The sequence below is a fragment of the Bison bison genome, unplaced genomic scaffold (assembly GCF_000754665.1).
Source record: "Bison bison bison isolate TAMUID 2011002044 unplaced genomic scaffold, Bison_UMD1.0 scf7180017864535, whole genome shotgun sequence".
Lineage (NCBI taxonomy): Eukaryota > Metazoa > Chordata > Mammalia > Artiodactyla > Bovidae > Bison > Bison bison.
In genome coordinates, this window is record NW_011495084.1 from 1,183,710 (window position 1) to 1,191,288 (window position 7,579).

At 36.3% G+C, this 7,579-nt stretch overlaps 1 non-coding gene across 1 annotated transcript; it reads left to right on the plus strand.

Moving 5' to 3' along the window:
- Window positions 1-665: 665 nt before the first annotated feature.
- On the plus strand, window positions 666-737 carry TRNAC-ACA. The gene has a single exon. It is a non-coding gene; the product is annotated as a tRNA-Cys (tRNA).
- The last annotated feature ends 6,842 nt before the right edge of the window (window positions 738-7,579 follow it).

Consider the following 7,579-nt stretch of genomic DNA (forward strand, 5'->3'; position numbering starts at 1 on the left):
TTTCAGTTCTCAAGTGTTAGATATGCTGTATTAAGTTTGGCTAATACTATTTTTTGTTTGAGAAAACAGGCCATTAGTTTTGCCAAACTGTATCTTTTGGGATTGCATTTAAAATTTCATTTTAAAAAATATAAATAGGGTTTAATTCTAAACAAGAACAAATTAAGAAAAATATGTAACTCTGTAGTCATTATCATCACTCATTTTTAAATGACAGGAGAAAATACCACCAAAACTCAAATTTGCTTAAACAATTATAATTGCAAGAGACAGGTGGTACCTGTTAAGTTTTTGCTTTCATTGCGCCTCTAAAGAATGAGGAAAGCAGGCATTCTTCCTGTTTGCTTTGTTTCCACCATGGGTAAAAATACAGAAATTTGTTAGCAATGGAAAAATGCATGTTTAACACTCAAATTGGTATATATGCTATGAATACATCATATGTGTATTTTGATATCAGATCCACTAAAACATAAGGAAGAAAATAGTTTTTATTTTCTTGGAGACAGGTAAACCATTATTACTTTTAAATATGCTCAAACATAAATTAAAAATTCTAATGCAGTAGTTTAAAGTTAAATAATCATCAATATTTATATGTTTATTATATGCCAGGTACTTTCAAGCACTTTCCATTTTTTAATTCATTTAAGCTTCATTAGACCTCCCTGGTGGCTCAGATGGTAAAGCACCTGCCTACAATGCGGGAGACCCAGGTTCGATCCCTGGATTGGGAAGATCCTCTGGAGAAGGACATGGCACCCCACTCCAGTACTCTTGCCTGGAAAATCCCATGGACGGAGGAGCGTTGTAGGCTACAGTCCATGGGGTCACACAGAGTTGGACGTGACTGAGCGACTTCACTTTAAGCTTCATTACAGACCTATAGGGTAGTTATTTATTATCCTCATTTTAAGGTGAGAAAATTGGTTCACAGAGAAGTTAGGGAGTTTTCCCAAGACCGCATAGCTGGTAAGCAGTTAATAAGACATTTGAGAAACCTCTTTTGTGTCGAGCACCATCCTAAGCACTAGGGTGCGTGCGTGTGCGCTCAGCTGCCAAGTTGTGTCCTGCTCTTTGCAACCCCATGCACTGTAGACCCAGGCTCCTCTGTCCACGGGATCTCCCGGGCAGGAAGACTGGGGTGGGTTGCCACTTCCTTCCAGAAAGGAATAAAGCAGGAGGCAATAACAAATATTGAGGGTTTGCATATTTTGATAGGATAGTTGATAAAATTTTCATTGGAAGGGAGAAAATTTACTTGGGTAAAGATTTTTTTCACAATTTTGAAAGGTTATACTTTATAGTTATTTTAAAATATTGGCTATATTCCCTGTGTTATACAATATATCCTTGTAGCTTTTTAAAACATTTATTTATTTTTTAATTGAAGGACAATTGCTTTACAGAATTTTGCTGTTTTCTGTCAAACATTAACAAGAATCAGCCATAGGTATACATATGTCCCTCTTGAACCTCCGTCCCATTTCCCTCCCCATCCCACCCCTCTAGATTGTTACAGAGCCCCTGTTTGAGATCCCTGAGTCATACAGCAAATTCCAATTGGCTATTTATTTTATGTATGGTAATGTGTATGTGTTACTCTCTCCTTACATCCCACCCTCTCCTTTCTCCCCTCCCTCTGTGTTCATAAGTCTGTTCTCTGTATCTGTTTCTCCATTGCTGCCCAGAAAATAATTTAATCAGTATCATATTTCTAGATTCCATATATATGCATTAATATTCAATATTTATCTTTCCCTTTATGACTTACTTCACTCTGTATAATAGGCTTTAGGTTCATCCACTTCATTAGAACTGACTCAAATGTGTGTGTGTGTGTGTGTGTGTGTTTTTTTTATGGCTGAGTAATATTCCAGCTTCTTTACCATTCATCTGTTGATGCACATCTAGGTTGCCTCCATGTCCTAGCTATTGTAAATAGTACCGCAGTGAACATTGGGGTACATGTGTCTTTTTCAATTTTGGTTTCCTCAGGGTATACGCCTATTAGTGGGATTGCTGGGTCACTGGGTAAAGATTTGAAGGAATTAATTAAGCAAAAAAAACTTTTTGCCATGTGAAATTAAGGAAAGTCTCTAGGTATCAAGCCCTATAGAAGGTTACAATTTGGAGATGAATCAGCTTGAGTTGATGATTAAATATAAAATGTTTATATCAACTGCAGTTTTGTACTGGATATTTTCTCTTTATCCTTTAAGATCCATTGTCTACTATTTAGCAGTCTTCTCTGTGCCCTAGGAGCTTGTGAGTATGTGCTGTTTTAGTGTCTTTGTCCTTTGGCTTTTGGTTTGGTTTGGCCATTGGGAGCCCCAGCAAGAGCAGAAAGGAAAGAGAAGAGAGAGGTCAGGAATTTATTGCCTTTTGGCTTCTCTGAGGGGTCTCTGTAGGCTGGAGACTCCTTTCTACCTAAGGCTGTGACCTCTATCAGATGTCTCCCTCCACAAGACTCTGTCCTTTTGCCTTGGATAATTGTTCCCTGCCCACACCTTCTAACTTAGGATGGTAAAGATGTCCTCCTGTTACTAGCTAAAGATGCTGGGCTATCTCTTGTGCTTTCCCTTGACCCCATACACTCCTTTGGAGAGGGTCTCTTTTTTAAACACTCTCTAAGGATTGCCTGAACATGCTTTCCTCTCCCCAATGTGATCTTGATGGACAGTCACCATGTTCTCTGCATATCTGGCATGCCACATCTTCCCAGTAAGGTTTTTGAATTTGCTTGTCACCATAAATTCCTCTAACCAACGAACATGAGTACAAATGTGTAATTATTAGATATTTAATGCACTCAATGTTTGCATTTTCCCTCCATCTAGTCCCATCTTTTGATAAAGTATTTGTAATTAAAAAGCATATGTAAATGACTATGAAATCCTTTTACTTTTTTTTTCTTCCATAACAGCTTTACTGAGATAAAATTACATATTATAAAGTTTACTTTTTGAAAGATATAATTCAGTTGTTTTTAGTATAGTCACAAATAATCACATCTGTATAATTCCAGAATATTTTCATTACCCCCAAAAGAAACCTCATTCCCATTAGCAGTCACTCTCCATTCCCCTTTATCCATTGCTCCTTGCAGCCACTAATCTGTTTTCTGTCTCTGTGGATTTGCATATTCTGAATGTTTCATATAAATGAAATTATACAGTATATAGCCTTTTGTGTCTGGCTTATTTCAACTTGCATAATTTTCTCAAGGTTCATCCATATCATAGCATGTATCAGAACTTCATTCCTCTTTATGGCAGAACAATATTCCAGTATGTGGATATATCACATTTTGTTTATCCATTCATCAATTGTTGGATATTTGCATTGTTTCCACTTTTTGACTATTTTAATTAGTGCTGCCATGAACGTTTGTGCACAAGTTTTCATTTGAAGATATATTTTCAATTCTGTTGGATATATATATATATATATATATATATACACACATCTAGGAGTGAGAGTTGTTGAAGCATATGCTAGCTCTATGTTTAACATTTGGAGGACCTTTCATACTGTTCTCCAAAGTGATTTTACATTCCCGCCAACAGTGCATGAGGGTTGCAGTTTCTCTGTCTCCTCACCAACACTTGTTATTAGCTGTTTTTGGATTATAGCCATCTTGGTAGATGTGAAGTAATATCTGTTTTATAGTTTTGATTTGCATTTCTCTGATGACTAACAATATTGAACATCTTTCCATGTACTTGTTGGTTATTTATATACTTTCTTTGAAGAAATGCTTATTCAAATCCTTTGTCCATTAAAAAAAATTTTTTTTAATTTGGACCATTTTTAAAGTCTTTATTGAATTGTTAAAATATTGTTTCCATTTATTATTATTATTATTTTTTTTTTTTGGCTGTTAGGCATTGGGATCTCATCTCCCAGAACAGGGGTCAAACCTGCAACCTCTACATTGCAAGGAGAAGTCTTATTTTTTTAATTAATTAATTTATTTTAATTGGGGGCTAGTTGAGTTCAGTCGCTCAGTCCTGTGAAACTCTTTGTGACCCCATGGACTGCAGCACGCCAGGCCTCCCTGTCCATCACCAACTCCCGGAGTTTACTCAAACTCATGTCCATTGAGTCGGTGATGCCATCCAACCATCTCCTCTGTCATCCCCTTCTCCTCCTACCTTCAATCTTCCTCAGCATCAGGGTCTTTTCAGATGAGTCAGTTCTTCACATCAGGTGGCCAAAGTATTGGAGTTTCAGCTTCAGCATCAGTCCTTCCAATGGACATTCAGGATTGAACTCCTTTAGGATGGACTGGTTGGATCTCCTTGCAGTCCAAGGGACTCTCAAGAGTCTTCTCCAACACCACAGTTTAAAAGCATCAATTCTTTGGCGCTTAGCTTTCTTTATAGTCCAACTCTCACATCCATACATGACCACAGGAAAAACCATAGCCTTGACTAGATGGACCTTTGTTGGCAAAGTAATGTCTCTGCTTTTTAATATGCTGTCTCATAACTTTTCTTCCAAAGAGCAAGCATCTTTTAATTTCATGGTTGTAGTCACCATCTGCAGTGACTTTGGAGCCCCCCAAAATAAAGTCTATTACTGTTTCTACTGTTTCCCCATCTATTTGCCATGAAGTGATGGGACCTGATGCCATGATCAAATTGCCAACATTCATTGGATCATCGAAAAAGCAAGGGAGTTCCAGAAAAACATCGACTTCTGCTTTTTTGAATATGCCAAAGCCTTTGACTGTGGATCACAACAAACTGGAAAATTCTGAAAGAGATGGGAATACCAGACCACCTGACCTGCCTCTTGAGAAATCTGTATGCAGGTCAGGAAGCAACAGTTAGAACTGGACATGGAACAACAAAATGGTCCCAAATCAGGAAAGGAGTATGTCAAGGCTGTATATTGTCACCCTGCTTATTTAAATTGTATGCAGAGTACATCATGAGAAACGCTGGGTTGGATGAAGCACAAGCTGGAATCAAGATTGCCCAGAGAAATATCAATAACCGCAGATATACAGATGACACCACCCTTATGGCAGAAAGCAAAGAAGAACTAAAGAGCCTCTTGATGAAAGAGAAAGAGGAGAGTGAAGAAGTTGGCTTAAAACTCAGAGACTTTAGATGTCCTTTAAACTCTTTTTATAAAAATTTATGAATATATGTCTGACAGTGGTTAGGTATAGGGGAGCAGGGAAAGAGTGCATATTTTAAAGAGAAAAAATGTGTAAAACAGATTTCCTAGAAAGAAGGTTGCTGACTATGGACAGATTACGCTGCTACTGCTACTACTAAGTCGCTTCAGTCGTGTCTGACTCTTTGTGACCCCATAGACGGCAGCCCACCAGGGTCCCCTGTCCCTGGGATTCTCCAGGCAAGAACACTGGAGTGGGGTGCCATTTCCTTCTCCAGATTATAGCTAATATGATTTTCTAAATGATATAAATACACTAATGTAATATTATGATAGTTTAAAAAGGAAACCAATAATAAACTCAAATATACTAAGTAAAGTGAATCTTTTAGTACTCTCACTGAAACACTGAGTAGGATATTATGATCTAGATTTTCTGTTAGGATCATTGTAGACTTTATTTTCTAAGTGGGAAAAATAAAAATAAACATTGGGTCAGAAAATTTATTTTTAAATGATATTTTAATTTTATTGCTAGATTGACATTACCAAGAGAAATGTTCCCAAGATGCATTAAAAAAATCAACACACAACAGAAAGCAGCAACAAATTTCAATATCATTATTGTCAGATAGCAATACTAACTAGCAGCAGCTAACATTTATTGATTTTTTTATCAAATGATAGGCACCATGTTAAAGCCATTGTCTGGATTTTCTCATTTAATCTGCACAATAACCCTGTGATTATATACTATTACATAGTATATATATAATCCCCATTTTGCAGATAAAGAAATAGAGTAGCTTGTCTGAGATCACATGGTCAGGGAATGACTGAGCTGGAGTTTCAGTCCAGGCAGTGGGAATCTGTACTTGTGGCTCTAGGCTGAGAAGCTTTCTAAAATAGTTCACTGGTTGGACCAATGTACAAGCAAAAATTTTTTCTTAATGAGCCCCTTCTCAATTTGCATTTTTACTTGCTTAATAGCTTAAATAAGGTCTCCATATTTATTTCTTTGATGTACAGAAAACATCCTTGCCAGTGAAGTACATAAAATGTTATTCGTTCTTCCTGCTTACTACATTTACAGTCATTGAGAATATTTTTTTTTCAAAGCAACTATATTTCAATTTTTTTCAAAGATGGAATATTTTTAATGATAAAAGGTACAATTCACAAAGAAGATAGATATCGTAAACCATTAGACACCTTAACAACAAAGAAAAAAGGATACATGAAGGAAACATCAGAAGAAATATAAGGGAAAAGAAAAAATACATAATCATGGTGAGACATATTAAGGTTTTTGTGAGACTATTTTATCAAAGGCAGAAAAAATAAGAATAGGAGCATCTTGAACTATGTCATTAATAATTTAAATATAATGGATTTATATTTAATTAATTTATATTAATCATATCCTACACAAATATATTTAAAATTTTGTATCTCATATGCTGCTATTAGATGTCCAAAGGACATTTAGAAAAACTGGCAAAAAGATAAACATTACTAAATTTCAAAAAGTAGAATTTTTGTGTGTGTGTGTATGATTCGGTTATACATATATATTATATGTTATTTTTGAAATTATTCTCCATTATTGGTTATTACAAGACATTGACTATAGTTCCCTGTGCTATGCATTAAACTTTTGTTGCTTGTTGCAAATATATATTTTTAAATTAGAAATCTAGCATAGAATACTAACTGTTAATAAAAGAGAACTACCAAATAAATTCGACAAGTCAAACTTACACAGAGAATTAATTTGACTATTTTTAAAATCTATTCTAACATTTTGTTAAAATTTTACATTTTTTAAACACTAACTAGAAGCACTGTAAGGTTGGAAGCCAAAAGCAAATCTGGACTGTGTATATTCATACAGTCTAACAAAGAATTCATTGAGTTAGACAAGGCTGTGGTCCTAGTGTGATTAGATTGACTAGTTTTCTGTGAGTATGGTTTCAGTGTGTCTGCCCTCTGATGCCTTCTTGCAACACCTACCATGCTGCAACTAAGCCATGCCCATGGGGCAACCCAAGATGGGCGGGTCATGGTGGAGAGATCTGACAGAATGTGGTCCACTGGAGAAGGGAATGGCAAACCACTTCAGTATACTTGCCTTGAGAACCCCATGAACAGTATGAAAAGGCAAAATGATAGGTTACTGAAAGAGGAACTCCCCAGATCAGTAGGTGCCCAATATGCTACTGGAGATCGGTGGAGAAATAACTCCAGAAAGAATGAAGGGATGGAGTCAAAGCAAAAAGAATACCCAGCTGTGGATGTGACTGGTGATAGAAGCAAGGTCCGATGCTGTAAAGACCAATATTGCATAGGAACCTGGAATGTCAGGTCCATGAATCAAGGCAAATTGGAAGTGGTCAAACAAGAGATGGCAAGGGTGAATGTCGACATTCTAGGAATCAGCGAACTGAAA